General features: G+C 46.6%; 1 protein-coding gene across 2 annotated transcripts in view; it reads right to left on the bottom strand.

Moving 5' to 3' along the window:
• The window catches only part of slc4a3 (solute carrier family 4 member 3), a 46,476-nt gene extending 43,339 nt beyond the window's left edge, over positions 1 to 3,137 (bottom strand). The window contains exon 1 of one of the 2 annotated variants that reach the window (XM_036539968.1): positions 2,932 to 3,137. The gene's annotated coding sequence lies outside the window, so the exon portion shown is untranslated. Of the gene's footprint in view, positions 1 to 1,335; positions 1,393 to 2,931 lie in introns of those variants that run through there. The other variant, XM_036539969.1, reaches the window with a different exon arrangement.
• Positions 3,138 to 19,481: the final 16,344 nt, after the last annotated feature.

The raw sequence follows: 19,481 nt of genomic DNA, 5'->3' as shown, positions 1-19,481 counted from the left end.
TCAAAAAATTGTTACAGAATGTCATTGATAGGTACTGAATAAGGATGTCTGAAGTGTGTCTAAAACTGTACATTACTGCCAATCAGATCTCACCGGATCTCAGTAGCTGGAATTTGACTTTATGCAACAAAGTGTCAGATGTTGTCGGGTATTTACATATACACAAACACATTAAATATTGTGATGTAATTATTTATATTCCATGATTTGTCTTTGCAACTGCTTCTATCTGATGTAGTTAGCGCAGAGGCTAAGGGTGTTGAGAAGCAGTTTCAAAAACAGAATTTTCATCAGCTGGTTTGCAAAGTTCCCAAACTGCTGCTAGATTTTTGGCTAGACTCTTTCAGAAAACTTCTCACACTCAGGTGACCCGCTCAGTGTTGTCAGAGAATGTCACATGGAGGAGACCTCCCATGAACAGGTCAGGGACGCCAGGGCTGGCTGGCAATCAGCCCTCAGCCAGACAGGCTGAAACTTCCAAACAAGATGCTTCCTGAAATTACTTCTCTCAGAGCCGGTTCCCGATTCACATGAGCACACAATCATCTGTTTTGTGTAACAGCATAGAGAAGAAAACATCCACCAGAAACCGCCAACGCTCTCAGTTCTCCCTATAGTGGTTTCCTTTAAATACCTACTCCAACCTAAAATTGCAGAAGCCCACTGACTGGATTTCAGACTTAATTTCAGCTTTTAATGCCTCACTCTGCCTGACTGAGTATCCCACCGATTCCCACACCCTTTCCCTCCTCAGGGACATCAGTAAAAAGGCAAAGACAAGGACTGATCACATACTTAAGTTTGATAAACAGCAGATACGACACACAGGGTCGACCCAGCTAGGCACAAGACTGGTATACTTTATGAGCTTCCTGGTGTAATTTAGTAAGTCGGTGTATGGGTCTGTGATCCAATGATTGTAGCTTCATATAAGAAAGGTAGTATATGTTATATCACTCCTGTACATTTTATCAACCTACTATGTCTTAAGGAAATGTGTGATAATTACGATTGGTAACAACCCAGCCATCCCTTACTATCCTCCCAACATTGGGGTGATCTTTCAGTAACACTGCTACAACAGTTCAAAAGCAGCAGAAAGCCACTTGTTAGCTCCCAGGTAAAATCTGTACACTTCCCCTTTTCACAGAATGCCTAAAATTTTCTGCAGACCTTGCCAAAGCTCCGGACTCCTACCTGGGAGTCTCGTTATGAGTGTCTCTGTGGCACTAATTTCACTTCAGGAGAGCCTGATAGAAACAAAGATTTGATGCAGGATGCAGAGAGTTTAACACATACAGTGGACACATGTACAGAGAGACGGGCCCCACTTACTTCTGAACTTACATCCAGTTACACCGAGGCTGAAGTCACACCAGGCTTGACTATCTTCAGTATATATGAATACTCTACAATGACAGGAAGAGCCCTTACATGGCACTTTGTAAATCATTTAACTTAAAAAACAATAATTTGCATCACACAACATGCAAATCCTTATGCAGCATGAGGTTAAATAAAGTCGACAGACAAGCAGCTCATTAGGTTTAACGACCCGCTCCTCTGTCCTATCCGCACTGGCTCCAAATGTTGCATATTCCATCTCCTCTGTGTATTTTCAATGCATGTATGAAATGCTCGAAATGATAACTGCTGCCAGATTTGTTTTGCTCACATAGTCATGTCCTGTAACTTCTGAATTTAGATGAACTCATTGTCTTTTATTAATAGCATCCAATTGTGAAACATTAGGGGCACAGAGTCTGCACAGTCAGAATGTCTGAAATGCAAATAATGTCTATATCACAATCATGTATCCGTATATTGTGTTATATGAATTCATGTATTTCATGAGTTGCTGAATGGCAAGTATTATCAGAAATAAATGTTTACCTAATGATTGCTAATGATTACATTTGTATCAAAATGTTTCTGAAATGCCAATGTAATCATAGACAAAAATTACGCTCTATAAGCAAACCCTTGAATATTTTTTACTTACCACAGGGCGATACCTAGTGTCTTCCCCTGAATCTATATCTAAGTCATACAGTGATAGACCAGAAAATGAATGCATTGGTATTCAGTTCTCATATGTCGACGTGATTCGAAAACATAGAGTCAACAGTTACATTATAGGTTGGGTAAAAATGGTAGCAGCAATTATATTTTATTCGAAGCAATACTGGACATTTATGGTATTCGTAATTATTGCACGAGTTACTAAATACACGAAAAAGCCGGACAAATCTGCAAAAGTATTCGTGAATATTTTATACCCTACGCCCTGCTAACCTAGTTTTGATGCATTTGCCCAATTCAGAGTTAACCCTGTTCAAGGCAATAGGACGTGCTTTCATTCAACGCTCACTGTCCTTTGTTCAGATCATGTAAAAGCACCCATGTTACTTGACAGTGTAGGCTTACAATAGATCTTCTTTAAAATGATCTACTAACAATTATTTCTAGACCGTATTTTCTGATTATCCAGAAAGGGCTGCGATTCCCAATGAATGGCACGAAATAAGCCGTCTAATGCAACGCCGCCTCCGCCGCAATCGATGCATCACCTGCTTACGATTCCACATGCATCTTACACACAATGCTGCCCCATGCAAGCGGCGTCGGGAAGCCTATATGCGTTTGTTTTGTTGTAAATCATTTCAGCCACTGATGGTTAGTCATTATTGCTGAGTCTGTTATGTCATCGATGTCGATGGTTTGTCCTTCCTCATTAGTGAAACGTACTGGCGCCCGCTATAAGGAAACGAAGGCTCTTTAAGAAAAAAAATGCTTCCTTATTTCAACACCCATGTTTTGTTAAGGTTAGTCCTGCTTTTGGACTTGCCTAACATTGTTCATATTTTGCATGCACACGCCAGTTTGTGCATCGTTTGTCTCCAGCGACCTGACCCGGATTGACTCGCCTACCTGTGCGTTTGGAGAGCGGTCCCAGCGGAATGAGTCTAAGCGCCGTGCAGTCAGAGCGCGCCGCAGCCTGGATGCTCCATAGTGAAAGCTCGCCTCCTCCGAGCTGCTCCTTGCCGACTAGTGATGCTGGCCGCGGCCACGTGATGCCAGCGATCAGCCTCCTCCAGGCGAGTGAAGTCACACAATATGCAAGATTGATGACTTCGCCCTAATGCCTGTTCACTGCGTGCGTTTTAAACGCGGCTGTGGATGTCACATATTCTGCAAGGGCAGGCTTACTCTGCGCCCCTTCCCCGCAAATATCCCTTTCTTGAAACGCTCTGCTTGACAACTGCGTGTAAGACGAGACATCTAGTAGACCAGTAATGATGTTCACATCTGTGAGCCGACATAAAATCTAGGAGAATCAACGCATGGGGTTTTTTGACCCCACGTGATTCCGTGAGTAACCGGACATAATCATAAGAGAAAACTGTGCAGTTCAATAGCAAGACATTTACTCAGTGTACAGATAATAGTGTGTCGGTGACGTTGGTCAGATTCCCATGGAAACAAGAGGACCTTATTTATCATTAGCCCTGATGGTACCACTGACAGCAGGTGTATCTCTAGCTTCCCATGGATTAAGCTAGACAATGGAGGGATTTCAAACTCATTTTATAATAAAAACGTCTCTAGAGTGCAGAACAAATTCCATCTGCGTTGGTTTGCCATACGAATTGCTGCAATGTAGAGGTACATGAATTACAGCTTTCAGTTTTCTAATGCCATTTTGTCAAACAGAACACTTTGGCAATAAAAACATGCAGTAACATCGTTTCACGGGGCATAAATTATGAGCACTGCGAAAAAGATGCCTGTGTTGTTCTTGGGTTGAACTCTGTTTGGTTCAACCTGATTTACTAACTATCTGAGGTTATGCTGCAATTACAGAGTGTCTTAGGCCACGTTGTGGTCACTGTCCTTTAAAACTACAAAGAAGTTATAAAATTCCAGCTCTGAAAGTGACTGTTCACAAAGATAGACTTAAAAGACATAATATTTTAGATTCTTCAAAAGGAGGCTAAGTGGGCCAACATTTTTTTGTTGTACTCTGCCTCACTTGTAAGCCACTTTGGATAAAAGTGTCTGCCAAAGGAATAAATATAAATTTAAATGTAAATGTTTGTGCAACCAATTATCTTGATGCACTTGTGAAGAAAAGCCTTCACCTTTTCCTCAAAACAGTTAATTGTTTAATTATTTTTTTAAATATCCAAGGATTTTGTTTTGCAAAGTGCAACCTTGTCAGTAATTGAGTTCGTTTCACATTAAATACATCTATCCAATTAATTGTTGCATGGTTATCTGTCAATTTGTGATCGCCTTTGTCAAATCCAGTCATTGGTTAATTAAGCACACCTGCTAGTTAAGGCCTATGAAATACAGGTGTGTTGCTGAAGAAACGGGAGACAGTTGGTGTGACAGTGTGTTCTGGGTGGTTCTTTTTCTTTGCTTGTTTTTAAAACGAACATTTTTGAATGTTTGCTCTTTCTGTTTCAGTTTTTGTCAGACATGTCCGCCAGCCTCTGCACAGCGCTCGTGTGTGTGTGTGTGTGTGTGTGTGTGCGTGTGTGTGTGTGTGTGTGTGTGTGTGGGGTGTCCGCCAGCCTCTGCACAGCGCTCGCGTTTTTTGTGTAGTTTTATTGATGTTATTTGTTGCACTGCAGTTGTCTCATGCATCATGATTACAGCTATGAGCAGCACATCATATTTATAAACAAAGGTCATTCGAGAAAGCAAACCCAAATGAAAATATAGACGAAAATTCACAGATTCTGCCATTGCAAATTGGTGGAAATTTCTTTCTGTAAATTTTATACTGAAGGATGCAAAGACTGTTTATGAGAAAATGTGGTTTTCAATAAAAAGCTAATTTTGTTGTAAATGGTGGGAAATATATTTGGAAATGAATGCATGGTAGCAGAGCGGAGTGTACAGCAGGTCACAGTGATGGCAGCCCTGTGCAAAAGCCCTGCAGAGTGAGACTGTGGGATGGGCAGAGAGGCCCGTTCTCATTGGTGATTTGGCGGAGAGTGTGAAGCTGCCAGGCTGCATACAGGGCTGGCAGGAATAAAACAAAAGTGCATGCTTAAATGGGATTTGGAAGCAGAACGTGTGCCTCTCTCAACAAAGACATCTAATTTTGGCCCTGTTGCCTTTGAAACGGAGCTGTTAATTAAATCAACACATTTAGAATTAGAGATAGTTCATCTGAAGGCAAATGCTGTCCTAATCTTTCCTTGGGTTTCTGGGGTGTCTTTGGAAAATGTATCTGCAATTTGTTAGTCTGTGCCCCTGTTTCATCCTTTAGTTGGAACTATGAGGCACATTTCTCCTCCTCTGAGTCCCAGGTAGTTTACAACAAGCTAATCCTCACTAATCCGAGCTCGGTTTGGAAATGAGAGGAATTAAAACTCCAGTGCTGTGCTACACTTTGGCGGGTATTTTTAGTTTTGTGTGCATAGCTAATGCACATAATCTTTGCTCATCTTTGTCAGTGTATTACTATCAGGCAGTTGATAAATTTAGAGTGTAATATCTACAGTTAGGCAAGGAGCCTACGCCATATGAAATTGATCCCTGAACTCTGTGGAAATTCCTGTCTCTGGGTGGATGTGCCCTCTTGTGGTCAGTTTACCTTTATTTAAAGCCCAGCCACATCGTTTTTCATTAAAATGTTCTCCTGTGTTTCAGCGTAATTTGTTCCTGAACAGAGTGAGTTCTTGACCTCAGGCCTGAATGTAAGTCTGACCTACTATGCTTATGTTATATGGAGCATTTGGTTTGATTAAACTCTTGGATGTGGAATCTTCAGTGAACTGATTCATGTCTAGATGGCATAAAATATTAACATTATTTTAACAGTTTTAAGGCTATGACATACCGTATGCTATGCTGAACATTTAAAAAGTCTGACAGCTCTGTCTGGTGTGTATCTGTGCTGTCTGCGTGTTGTTGTGTTTTTTTTTTTTTTTGTGAAGGTGGGCATCTCTTGGAGGTGCTGGTATCCTGGCAGAGTGGTGAACTGACTGCAGTAACTGACCCAGATATCTGAACATCACCCACCCTCCCCCCCACCCCCCAGCACACACACCCTCTTCCCTGCCCCTGGCCCCCCTGCGGCAGGTCGCCCCTGCGCTGCCTGGATTGGGTCCACTTCAGCGGGCAGATCAGCCCTCTCTTCACCTGTGGCTGGGGCAGAGTTAGGCCCACAGGCCAGCTGCATCACAGACAGAAGGAGGAAATGCCGTTTGCTCTCATCTCTTTGGGTAAAATTTCTCCCCTTCAGTGTCAAGTGCAGTGAGTCTCAGTCCTCTGAGTTTCACATCTGACGCTGTCAGCCTCATTACTGAGAGGCGTAACGGTGCTTCCCCTGCCTGCTCGAGGGCCGGCCTGTGAAGTCCCCGTCTGCAGGCTGCTGTTTCACACTTCTTTCAGACTTTGCACCGCCTCTTTTTTTTCCCTTCCAGTGTGCTGAGATCTGAAGTGTGCCACACCCAAGCTGCAGAATTCTCTGAGCTGAAGAGCAACTTTGGTGTTGACAATGCAGTACCATAATTCCTCATACATTGTTGAGACAAATATTTATTTATTTGTTTATTTATTTATTTGGAAAATGGAAATATGGAGATCTGCAGCATTCCAAACAAAACACAGAGCCTGAAACATAGCGTGAGAATGTTTAAGCAGCTAGAAATTAGATCACGATAGCGTCTTTCAAACCTCCACTGCGATTTCTGAATATAGAGCAGTCATAACAAAGGGTATTTGTTTTTATTCTCTCACATATAGGAGCATTGATTATACTGGCATGCGTGCTAATCTTGTCAGAATTATTTGCATGACGGGCATCAGAATGTGCTCCTGACAAAAATAGAACTGTATTCATATCCAGCACGCTAAGCTCTGAGGGTAAACTCCTGAGCTTGCCACTAGAGGGAGGTGTTGCTCCTTCACTTCCTCTGTCAGCAGCGGGTGGCGCTGATGTTACGTGAAAACAGTGCCTCATCCATCCCGTCTTACATCCATCCCTGGTGTACAGCATTTACGGAGGGCCCCAACAACCCACGCATATAGAAACATATATAATATAACAAATGTACACTTACCCTTGTAAAAATACAAAACTTTACATTTTCGTTGAGCCATCATTCTGCATATGTCAACTCTGAATTAACATTCAGATGAAATATTTCCATGCATAAATGGTATAACATTCCATTTGTCGTGTTGGTTTATGCAGGAGAGCATTTGTAATAGACATGCTATATTGCTGTGCCCAGGCTTGATCCTGTAGGGCCTTACTGAGGAGAAGCAGCTACTGCACCCATAACAAACTCAAGAACATCAGGTTAGTTTTGCTGAGCAGGCCAACGACTCCAGATATAATGTTAGATAATGACTGATATTTTTTTAATTGGACTAATGATGTAACGCACATATCTTTCAGGTTTTCATATCATAACAACATTCAAAAAATTTCCCATTCATTTCATATTCAGAATTTTTCAGATTCCTGGCTAATACAAGAGTATTACTTTACATGTAAGCAGGGTTATGGTCATATTCCAAAAACATCTGCTATAGAAACAGCTCTCCTCGGATTGTCATTAGATTTTCAAGTATTGCATTCTGCCTTAATCCCCTACAATCCCACTAGATTGCCTTGTTCACAACAAGCTGTCTTAAAAAATAAAACCTGGTGCTAGAGCTCCTTTATTATGGAATAACCTACCTATAACGGGAGTAAGACTCTGTCTCAATTTTTAAGTCTGGATTAAAGTCTTATAGTCAAACTTAGCACCCAGAAGCTGTTGAAAACTGAAGGTGTTGAAAGTTTCTGAGGTCCTTTTTGTCACCTTGTTCCTATTGGCTCTGCCTGTGTTTTAGGAAGGTTCCTGTTGTAAATTTGGTGGAACAGTCTCAGATCACCCTCATGGCCACGGTTCCTAACCTTACTGCTTGTCTCTACCACAGTTTCTCTATACTGCAGCTACATAATGTAACCCTGCCCTGTTACTTACTGACCCTCCTATGCTAATCACTGCCCTCTCCCTCCCTCGTTCCCCCCTCACTTCCTGTCTCTGTCCCTCATGCCATCTGAGCGTCAGTGGTCCTGCAGCCCCGCCCCCTGCTGATTAGCGTTTATCCTGCCAAACTGCATGTGGTCGGGCTACGCACAGCCTCTCCCTCCGCTGTAACGGCGCCCCAGCAAAACACCAGCCTTAATCCAGCTGTTTACGTCCTCGCTGTGGCTAAATGAACCCTTTGTGTTCATCGTGAAGTTTCGCAGTGGCCGTGTGTCCTTTGTCCCTTTTTGATCACGGGAGACGTATTTATCGCCTCTCTTATTGCTGTTACTGAAGTTCGCCAAATGTTTTGAAGTCCCTGGATCTGAGCCATAAAATATCCAAAGTGGTTTTTTTCACATGCTGTTAAGGGCAGAAGATAAGTGTGGCTTTTCTGTGAAAAATCTGTCTCTGGTCTACATCAGTGCTGTTTTTTTTTTGTAAGACTTGCCGCAGGGAATTACACAGACCCGCTCCCTGTGCTGCTTTATATTCATGTCTGAAGCTCTCCCGGGACTCACAGGGTCCGAGAACAGCCTGACTCTGCCTGGCACACAGTGCATGGCTTACACTGTTGAACATCCATCCTGTCATCTTCATGCAGACAGGAATGTTGGTACAGATTTCCCCCGATGTTTGTGTAGCATTACCTCATAAACCCATCATGGATGAGAGATAGAAACTCCTAGAACGAATTGGACGTAATCTGGAGAAGGTAGCCTGACAGTGGGAGTGGATCTCCTGCTGTACCTGGTGTCTGAGTATTTGCTGTCAGTAGAATCAGAGCTGCAGGGGAAGCCAGTGAAGCTGTTTGTGTTGTGGTGTTGAGGTGTATCTGACAGTCTGGTGCAGAGTACGATTTGGGGGTACACCTTCCTCCTGGGGGACACCGCAGGGACTGTACTGCAGAGCCGAAGGACGTTGTGCCCTGGAGGTCATTAAAGGTTAAAGGTCACGGAGATGACGGAAGCTGCTGTCAGTAGGAGACTCTGGATGAGCTGAGAACCTCTGATGGAGAGACTGAAAGTCAGGGGTTGACAGTACACTAACAATATGGCCTCACACTTCAGGATACCCCCACATCCACTAGCAGTCAGAGATGAAGATCCACAGGAAAAGAAAATTTTGTTCCAGTTCTTTCAAGTGTTTATTAGGTAATGCAGATCCCTGTCCAAATGGCTGCTATCTGGCCATCTGCATTCCTCCAGTCTGGCGATTGTTCTCTGTATTTCTCAGCATGCGCTGTTTGTTTTGGATTACTGGACCCCCAACAGGGAGAGTCAGCTGTCCGTCAAACTGCCTCTGCTGTGATTGTTCCTCTGGTGGAAAAATGACTGACACCTGGGTTTATTTTTGGGTGACGCCAAACCCAGTCATTCCCTGGTCCCTGCTGAACATGAACCTGGGAGATGTGCATTCAGAACCTGAGCTGGATTACAGCGGTGGAGCTGTGTGTTTACTCCGCTAATGAAAAATCAATCCGAAAGAAAACACATGAGATACAAAGTGAAATTCAGCCAGAGAGGGAATAACTCAGCTCCCTCTAACTTGTGCTGCACACCACCCCATTCTTTAATGTTGCCTGTGAGAGTAACCTTACGTGCAGCAACAGAGCAGTTTCTGTGCACAGAGACCTGGTTTCTGGCCTCCTGAGGCCATCGGTCTAAACATCCCTACAGCACTGCCTCAAAACAGCACTCCCTCAAAACAGCACTGCCTCAAAACAGCACTGCCTCAAAACAGCGCTGCCTCAAAACAGCGCTGCCTCCCTCTGCACTGCCTCAAAACAGCACTGCCTCCCTCTGCACTGCCTCAAAACAGCACTGCCTCAAAACAGCACTACCTCCCTCTGAACTGCCTCAAAACAGCGCTGCCTCAAAACAGCACTGCCTCAAAACAGCACTACCTCCCTCTGCACTGCCTCAAAACAGCGCTGCCTCCCTCTGCACTGCCTCAAAACAGCACTGCCTCAAAACAGCACTGCCTCAAAACAGCACTGCCTCAACATGGCACTGCTTCAACACTACACACTCCTGTAACACACTGCCCTCCTGTAGTTGTGGCAGTGTGGACTCCTGTGGACTTCTCAAACCTTAAGAATATTATAATGTCATATTATTATGATTATTATTGTTTGTATTTATTTATTTCTATGACTTCGGAACTTTTATTTTATGAGAGGGGAATGCAGCTCACCTGTGGGTCTTCAGCCGAGTCAGTAGTCAGTATGACCGTGAGTATTGCCACAGCTGCAGTGAGGCCAGGTTGAAAATCAAACACACAAACAGGCTTGCTGTGAGCAGGAGCTCCCACAGATGCAGCACTGATGCCGCGGATGATTGTGTGCAGCACTGTGGAGCAAAGGGCTGATTTGTGTGTACAAGCCCTAAAGAGAGCCAGGACCTCGATGTGAAAGACAGCAGCTGCTTCAACACACCACCATTGCTGCACCAGGTTTTCAGTGGATCTGGGGAAGGAAGGAGTGCCCCCTACTGGCCCACTAACACCAACATTTGATAATATAAAATGGCATTTGAATACTATGTTATTTTCACACTAACATCTATTAATGTGTAAATATTGACAGGCGTAACTGAATGTGGTCTTTAAATACATATTGCATAATGTGTATAAGAATTTGGTGTTCTGCCAGTACAATGCCGTGTTTGTTGTTAGTCCTTCATTTTGCAGGGACAGGCCCCATGTGGCTGTGCTGTTCCATCTTTGTCCCACCAGCCTTGCCCAAAGGCAGCGCTCGTGTGAGTGGAAGAGCAGCCAGTCTGTCACTGCCAGCTCTGTGTGAGGCCGTATCTGCTGACCGTGAGTGTCTGCACCCCAGGGCCACTCCTGAGAGCTGTGTTTTGGGTGTTAGCCGTTGACCGAGAGTTAGCACTCCCAGGGCGTGACTGAGAGCTGATCGTGGGTTGACAGCTGTTGACTGTCCGCTTGCAGGATGTTGCTCAGCGCGGTGTTTTATCTGCTGAGGATGAGAGTGCACTTCCAGTACACTCCTGAGGGCTGTGTGTGTGGAGTGACCCGCTGACCGTGAGTGCATACTCACAGGGAGATCCTGAGGCATCCGCTAACCGGGGGGACTGTAGGCATCCAGACCTTTCGCTCACAAAGTCACTCCACACCTGACATGCAAGCCACTGATCAAGGGAACATAGTTTGTACTTGAGCCTCATCAACTCGACATTCAGAACTACCAGCCTTTTACCTCAGCCAATCAGAGAGATGACAGATGTGACCTGAGGGTCATTTGGTCAGGAGGGTGTCTTCATTGGCAGAGCCAGTGACAATCTGTGTTAAACAGTTCTTAAACATTCAAGAGCATTCTACACATGAATTCACTGGGGAGAGGACATCCACTTTTTCATCTCACCTTAATGTCAGAGCCCACATTTGTACAGCTTCTGACTCTCAAAGCTATTGCATCCAAAAAGCCCATTTGTTTCATCTCTGTTCTTTTGGGAAAGAGTGGACCTTTGGCATTAACACATTTTCCTTTATTTTACACCTAACAGGTTTTCATTGGAAAACATTCCTTTAAGTGCTGTCACTTATCGTATCTGACTTCCAGTTAAGACTGGATGATAGATATCTCATTTAACAATGAATAGTCCTCTTTTGAGTGACCTCTCCCTCTGATCAGCACTCCATATTACAGAAGTAGAATTCAGTTTCACAACTCTTTCTGGCAGTGCTGCAGTGGGAGATTTCCTATCCTCGGTTCAGACTGTCTGTTTGACTCTGGACGTGGTGTTTTGCAGGTTCTTCCGCGGCCACGGGCTCATCGTCGGGCGTGGCACAGCACTCGGCCCCCCCCCGGCTGGGGAGCAACACCCCGGTGATGCTGCCTCGGTCGTCACGGCATCGCCACATCTTCCCCTCACAATGCCCGACATTTCTCACATTGAGGGATGGATGAGAGCCGTCCGCTGTGTGCGCGCATCTGTGGGCAAGCCGATGGAGGAGTGCAGGGAGGAGGGTGACCCACTTCCTGTGGGTCGCGCAGGACTTCCTGTGGGTCACGCAGGGTCGTGCGCTGAGAGGCGATGTGCTGACAGAACACGTGTGGGTCTGCTGGAGCTCTGAGAGAGAGGAGAGAGGGCTCCACCTCCCAGGCCCCCGGCACAGGGAGGGAAAGGGGGTTAAATTTAGCTCTGTGTTGCTGCTCTGAGAGCACGGAAGGGCCACACACCAGGGCATCATTCCAGCCCTTTTAACAGAAACTCAGGTCCCCCCCATCTCCGCCGAAACCACGCAGGTGTCCAGCCGGTCACTCCCTCACTTCAGCGCACGAACCAGTTTCAGTATTACCCCACACCCCCAGTGTGTGTGCTGCCCTGTTCCTTTGTTGGTAGTTTTGTTGCTCAAGACGTTGTCATCGCTTGCTCTTTCCCTAGAAGTTTGTAAGGGAAGTAGGGGAGAGGGAGGGTTGAGATGAGTCTGAGTAAGGAATTCAGATTGTAAGGGAAAAGTGATTGAGTCAGGCTCAACTCTGAACCCCCTCCCTCTCCCACATCTAAAGCAGGACTGCAGGATCTCCCAGCATGCCCTGCGGGTTAGCAACACACCAGCCCTGTAGTTTGACTTTGTCACTTCATGATCCATGTGAAGCACTGCTGAAGTTCCTCTCCCACATGGAGGTGAACCCTGAATCCTTCCCCTCGCTAAGCATGGAGCTAAGAGTCAGACGCACGCTGCAGTCAGACAAAGCCAAGCAAGGGTGCTCACTCTGGAGCAGCAGCAAAAATGGAAAACTTTAAGAATTTCTGCATGTTGAAATTCAGCGCCCTGATTCTTGGGCAGTGTCATCATTTGTGAGCTAATCTTGTCCCTGAAAGCCTTTATAAGTGTTTTTCAGTTCAGGCCCATCCTGTTTTCCCTCCTCCCACAGTCCGGCGCTGGAATGTCCTGTCCCCTGGTGGCGTTTCGCCGCCTCTGTTTGCCCACGTGTTCCTCGTGTGACCCTCACGGTGAGGGGCCGCTGGGTGGCCTCCCACGGGCCCTGGCAGGCGTCCTGGCGGGGGTGGCTGAGAGGGACAGCCGCGGGATTGCGGAAAGGCAGCCACAGGCCACGTGCCTGCGGCCGGGGGGGGGGCACAGCTGACGAATGGGAGGGGCTGTGAGGAGCTGCAGACTCATGCTCCCCCCCCCGCCACCACAGAGTTCAGTCAGCAGTGTGTCATACCACACATGGACACAGCTTCAGCTAGGAAGCAATGAACGGACACTGAGAGATGAGCTATAACAAGCCATCCAGATAAATCCACAGCTGCCCTGAAAAAAAGACATGGGTGCTTTGCTGCATAGTACCAGCCAGGAGAGGGCAGTACTAACCTCGATCCAGCTTTACTGACACAGCATTTAGACACCTCTGTACAGAGATTCACTCAGATCAGGCTCAGATTGTCAGTCGTTATTCAGGAGGGAATGTCGCTAAAACAGCAGCTATGTTCACAGAGGTTTTACGAACCAAACTCACCCTGACGTCAAACTTTTTACTATTTAAGTCTTTAGTAACAAAATCCTGTCATCATAGTATTTTAAATCCTATCATTTTTGTGCTCTGGGGTTTTGATAGGGCGCAAACTGTACTCGTGGCAAACATACGTTAAAAAATGACAGTTTACTCTGCCAATGATGTAGAAACTAATGGCATGACAGTGTAAGGTGGGACTCTAACTGTGAGGGTCTCGGGGCGCGGAGAGATGAGGTTGCCGACATGTTCTCCATGCTCTGGAGTCAGTGTAGAGGCAACGCTGACTGTTCTGGAGTCAGTGTAGAGGCAACACTGACTGTTCTGGAGTCACTGTAGAGACAGCACTGACTGTTCTGGAGTCAGTGTAGAGACAGCACTGACTCCATGTTCTGGAATGCCAGTGCTGATGGATTTCACTCACTCTGCCCTCATGCTGAACCACCGCAGCTGAGAGACAGCAAATTAAGGGAGACGCGTCGCAGTAACTCACGATGACTGTGGCACCACAGGGGGAGGGGGCCTTTTTGCCTAATTACAGGGGCTTCCATGGTGGAACTCCCATATAAAAAAGACTCTGTTTTGAGCAGATTTATTTTCACATCAGTTTGTTTAATGGCTACCATGCATGTTCCAGACTTGTGTATCCCTTTTCATCTCCTGCTCGGTTAGCTGGTAACTCATCCCACCTCTCCTCACTGTCAGATCAGTGTGACGCTGAAACGTGATTTAGCCTGTGCCTGGATTACAGTGTGTTTATTCAGCTGGTGCCATGGAGTTTGGTGAAACTCCATCTTATTACTGTGTGTCCCCGGCGTGCCCCCCACCTCACCCCACAGGCACAGGGGGAGATGGAGATTTGCAGGCCTGTGTGGTTAGCAGTAATGTGCAGTCGATCCCGTCTTCCTTTGCCAAGATGAAGAACGATCCCCTCGTTCGCATCCTGACTTCCCGCCCGATGTGCATTCCTGTCTCGTCAGCGGTGACAGCCCAGAACTCAGGTGTCGTTCTGTGGTTTGTCTCTGTTTTAATGTCCTTATGAAGAATCCACTGGGAATGTCCTCATCCACTGGGAATGTTGCGGTCATGTGACTCATCTTGGCTGACCAATCGGCCGCTTGAACCAGCTCCATTGTCTCACTGGCAGCACTCAGCAGTGCAGATAGTGTGAGTGGTCCTCCACATCACCATGCAGTCAGTCAGAAATACAGTATTTGCTTAAAATGTACAGGCTAGATAAGGATGGCAAATGCCTGAATGCCTGAAATGCACATTTGCTGCAGCTTCAAACCTCAAACCTCTTCTGGCTTGAAACTTCAACATAAGTCAAAAATGTCAAAAAACATGCATTTTCAGAGCCAGGCTCTACATTGTCCCATACATTGTCAGCAATCTACTGGATGATTCCATCAGGAAAATGGCAGTGTATAGTGTGAGTGTCCTGTAGTGTGGTCTTGTTTGCAATTTGCTTCAGGCAGTAGTGGTGTGGGTGCTTTCACATCCTGCTTGACCCATTTAGCAAATCAAAAAGCATGGGGCTGTAGAGCACTGCGGAGGGGCAGGTTTAAAAGCAGCCTAATGACCAGCTACTGTGCAGGAATCCCACTCTTTCATCATGCAGTGTGATCATCACAGAAACACCCAGGCCTCTGTTTATTCCAGTGTTTCATCTCAGTCTCAGAGCCGAAGCTTTAGGCCTGAAACGAGTGTCCGCTGAGAGTGGAGAACGGCAAAGGCCTCAGCTGTAGCTGTGAAAAGCCAGACGAAGCAAGCCGAGGACGGGAGGAGGAATTTGGAGAAGGGAAGAGGGAGAGAGGGAGAGAGAGGGAGAGAAGGAGGGAGAAAGGGGGAGAGAGAGAGAGAGAGAGGGGGAGAGGGAGAGAGAGGGAGAGAGGGGGAGAGAGAGGGGGAGAGGGAGTGAGAGAGGGAGAGAGGGAGAGAGAGGAAGAGAGGGGGAGAGAGAGGGAGGGGGAGAGAGGGAGAGAGAGGGAGGGGGAGAGAGGGAGAGAGAGGGAGAGGGGGAAGGGGGGGGGGCTACAGTTACAGTGCCCTCAGTGACCCCATCTCCAGTGACAGCACAGGGAGGATTCTGGGATATATGGGTGGAGAGCGGATGGGGAGGGGGCTGTGGGAGACGGGGAATCAACCAAAATAACAGGGTCCGCGTCCCAAGTGCCCGTGGGTTCCAATCCGCCACGGTGCCCGTGAGATGGAGGGGAGCTGGAGCTGAGACAGACGGGGAGCAGAGGAATGTGTGAAATGCTCTCTCCGCTAGAGGAAGGGCAGGAGAACAGGAGGCAGGAGATAAAGGGCCTCTTCTTCCTCTCCCCTCTCTCTAATGGCAGCGTGAGCGGTGAGAGTAATCCCTCAGAAACCGCACTGTTTGGCAAGTTTCTGAGGTATCAGACAACATCAACACAAAATGAATTACTTTCACAGAAAGCCCATTGTTGCCCCTGCGCCTTAATTTGCTGTGTGAATTAAGAGCTCTGTAATGAGGAGCTGAGTTAACTCAGCTGTAGCGAAGCAGGCGGTGGGGAGCGTGGGGGACCACACCCCCCTCCAGAGACTATAGCTCTGTCAGGTAAATACATCAGTGCTTCACCTGTGAAACAGAGTCGTGTTTAAGCAAAGATACCATGTATCACATCAGTTCTCACAACCTACTAATGTAATTATCTCTAAGCTGACTTAGTCACTATGATTAATTAACAAAGTGCATGTTATTATCATTGCGTAATCTCCCCTTTTGTGGTTGAAGTTGGGGTGCTTTGCGGTACTGAAGTTGGGGTGCTTTGCGGTATAGCATTAGGCTAAAGATCAAGGAAAGGGGAAAACAGTCTCATATTGTACAGGGAATGTATTTCTAACCTAATGAACATTTATTTATTTATAATTGATCACTTATTCCTCTCATAACAATGATATTGTAAACAAAAATCATTGACATAATAACCAGCCCTGACAAAATAATCAGAAGCTAAGTATGATTTTGATTAAATGCATAAGTAAGAACATGCATGAAGCATGAAACCATAGATTAGCAATGATGAGCAAAGCATAGAAATTATTCACAAACTGTGCACCATGAACTCTGCCAAGATAGCAGTTGAAAACTATGTAAGAACAATAGCAGTGTGTAATGGGGAAAAGCTGACCATTTGACAGGAATTAACCAGACTGCTTCACCAAGACTGCACATTCAGAACAGAACACAGAACTTTTTCTCCTGTTTTTTGGGCTGCGGACCATAACTGCTCGGGCCAAGTGGCTCCATAAGACACCGACAGCATGATCTCCCTGTCACTCAGCATAAAATGTGCCGGATGATTCATGCGGGTGAGATCTGGGAGCTTGTCAGAACAATGACGGAGTTATCCCCAGACAGGAGAGCTGGCGGGGCATGGAGGCGGTGGCAGCTGGGAGAGGTTAACGTGCGAAAACGTGGAAATCCTTCAGTCTGTGGCCATAGTCACAGAGGGCCCTGAGGTCTGGGGGGGCAGCGCTGGGGTCAGCAGCATTTCCCTCACCGTTAATCAGACCACCCCCCTACCCCCCAAACTGCCCCCCCCACCCCCCAAACTGCCGACAGAACCTGGATTGATGCTGTCTCAGCGAGAGGTTTGGAGAGCGCTGCTTGCTGGCTCTCTGAGCCCGCGGGTGTGGTGCTGTTAACTGCTTCCCCTGTGTCCCCCAGCCCAGTTCTGCCTGATTTCCAAACAGCTCAAGACAGCCGCCGACCGGCTCACACTCCCCCTTTGACGTGGAGGTGTTCGGGTGTGGCTCAGGGGAGCTCCGATGTTTCCCCAGTGCAGCGGAGTTTGGCAGCTTTGGGTATTACATTACATTGCATGTATTCGGCAGACGCTCTTATCCAGAGCCACTTCCAGCACACGAGAACAGAAGCGTATCCATCCAAGTTAGATGAGCAACAGTGTCAGACCAGGCTAACAACACTCCCAGACCAGTGAGTGTGAGCACCACTACTACAAGTTAACTTGTGCTAATGTGAAACTAGACAGCCAAGAAACTAAGGGAAGCCAAGTACATGCACTACCATATATCACACAGTCAATAGATCACAGTATCCATATAAACCGCCCTTCCCTCGCCGCTTATTCACCGCTGTGTTGCATTCATGGCTGCATCTCTGAACCTACAGACACATGGCTTACATTTCCTGACACAACTGTGGAGAGTGATGATGGTCAGCGCTTTCAATGGAGAGTGATGATGATGATGGTCAGCGCTTTCAATGGAAGTGGTTTGAAATCTGCGTCTGGCAGGAGGTTATCAGTTTGCATCCCGGCCCTGTATCTCACAGTGCAGAGGTAGCGTTGCATGCTGGGATTGCTTGAGCTGGGATCCTTTGCGGTTAGCCGGTCAGAGGGGAGGGGGCTGTCAGCTTGCCCCTCTGCCAGAGCCCCTGCTGTTACCTCCCCCACAGAAACAGCAGTAGCCGGTCCCGGAAGAGAGGTTTGTGTGAAGGTGAACCATGTTGTTGTCCTGTTAATGAACTCATGTAACTCGTGGAAAAGCAGTCTGCTCCAGCTTGGTCTCTCCCAGCCCTGCCTCACTGCTTCCTCTGTGAGCTGCTCAACCTCATGCCTCTCAGCCAGTTTGCTGGGGCTCTGCAGCTCTGACCTTGTTCATGGAGGACTGTTTTTCACAAAGGACAAATGGGAAGTCAGCAGGAGGGGAGACTTTCAGCCCTCGGGGGGGGGGGGGGGGGGGGGGGGGGGGGGGGTGCAATCATACAGGTGTCTGTGGAGGCAACACTAAGATCACCTGGCTTTGCTGTGGTTATACTTTATTGCACTTTATTCCCAAAATGCGTCTTACTGCTGTGATGAATTCAGCAAAAATGCTCAAACATTTGATGATAAAACATAATTTAGTCATTATTCTGAATATTTTTGGAGATAAGTTTGCATAACAGGCCTGTGGCAGTGTGTGAACAGAAATGGGGACCATTAGGCCCTGCCTTTAACAGGGTTATCCTGTACCTGTTTACGATCATGTCCATCTGGTCATTCATCACCAGCTGATGCCTTTTATCCAGATTGTGTCAAAGTTGTTCATGCAGGCTGAAAACATCAGTCTCTCATGGGTGAAAATTTATGTCTTAGATTGGAATTTTATTGTTACATTGTGTGGTAACTTAATTAGGGTAATTAATCCAGTCACTTTTTTCCATCTGTTCCTGTAAAACTTCCTCTGAAGCACGCGGTAGGAGAAGGCCGTTATTAGTGCAATAAACAATCAGTGATGAAAGCCCACAGACTGACTGAACACAACACGCAGTTATGTTTATGAGGGAAGGAGGGTTTTGGAAATAAGACGTTATTATCTGCCCTGAAAAGCGTACACAGCACATTAAAGGGCCGCTGTGAGAAACAGAAATGGTCTGGAATTAAATCTCCTGCACTGCATGTCATTGAGCTTTATTCAATGTACCTAGACCTTGTTATAACTAAAATAAACACGTTCGCAGCGGTAATGGTACAAAACTAAGCAAAGTAAACATGACTAAGCTGCTGTTGGATATCCGTGCTAAAATTGGCAAGCTTAGCAGTTTTGTTTATTTAAATGAAACCAAAAGCAGGACAGTTATAAGCTAAGTTGTCACCCCTCATGACTCCTGTACTCTGTGTCCTTAGACGTCCGAAGTGAGGTTTGGGGCCCCCGCTGAGGTCCTCTCTCTCCAAATCAATGCGCCTGCATCCTGGAAATCAGCTCGGAAACACAGGGGCTCCTTGTGTGCTGTACACAGCCAGTGACCTGGCTATATCCCACAGGAAACACCACTGTCACTGCAGTCACTCTGAGGGAGAGGCGGGAGAGACGGGGGCTGGCAGATGCAGGTCACTGCGGCAGCCACTCGGCTTATAAAGCCCCTCTCTAGATCAAGGGCGTAGGTTTGCATATGGACGGTAGGGACATGTCCCTACCAA

The sequence above is a fragment of the Megalops cyprinoides genome, chromosome 11 (assembly GCF_013368585.1).
Source record: "Megalops cyprinoides isolate fMegCyp1 chromosome 11, fMegCyp1.pri, whole genome shotgun sequence".
NCBI lineage: Eukaryota > Metazoa > Chordata > Actinopteri > Elopiformes > Megalopidae > Megalops > Megalops cyprinoides.
This window is presented reverse-complemented; position numbering and strand designations above follow the sequence as displayed.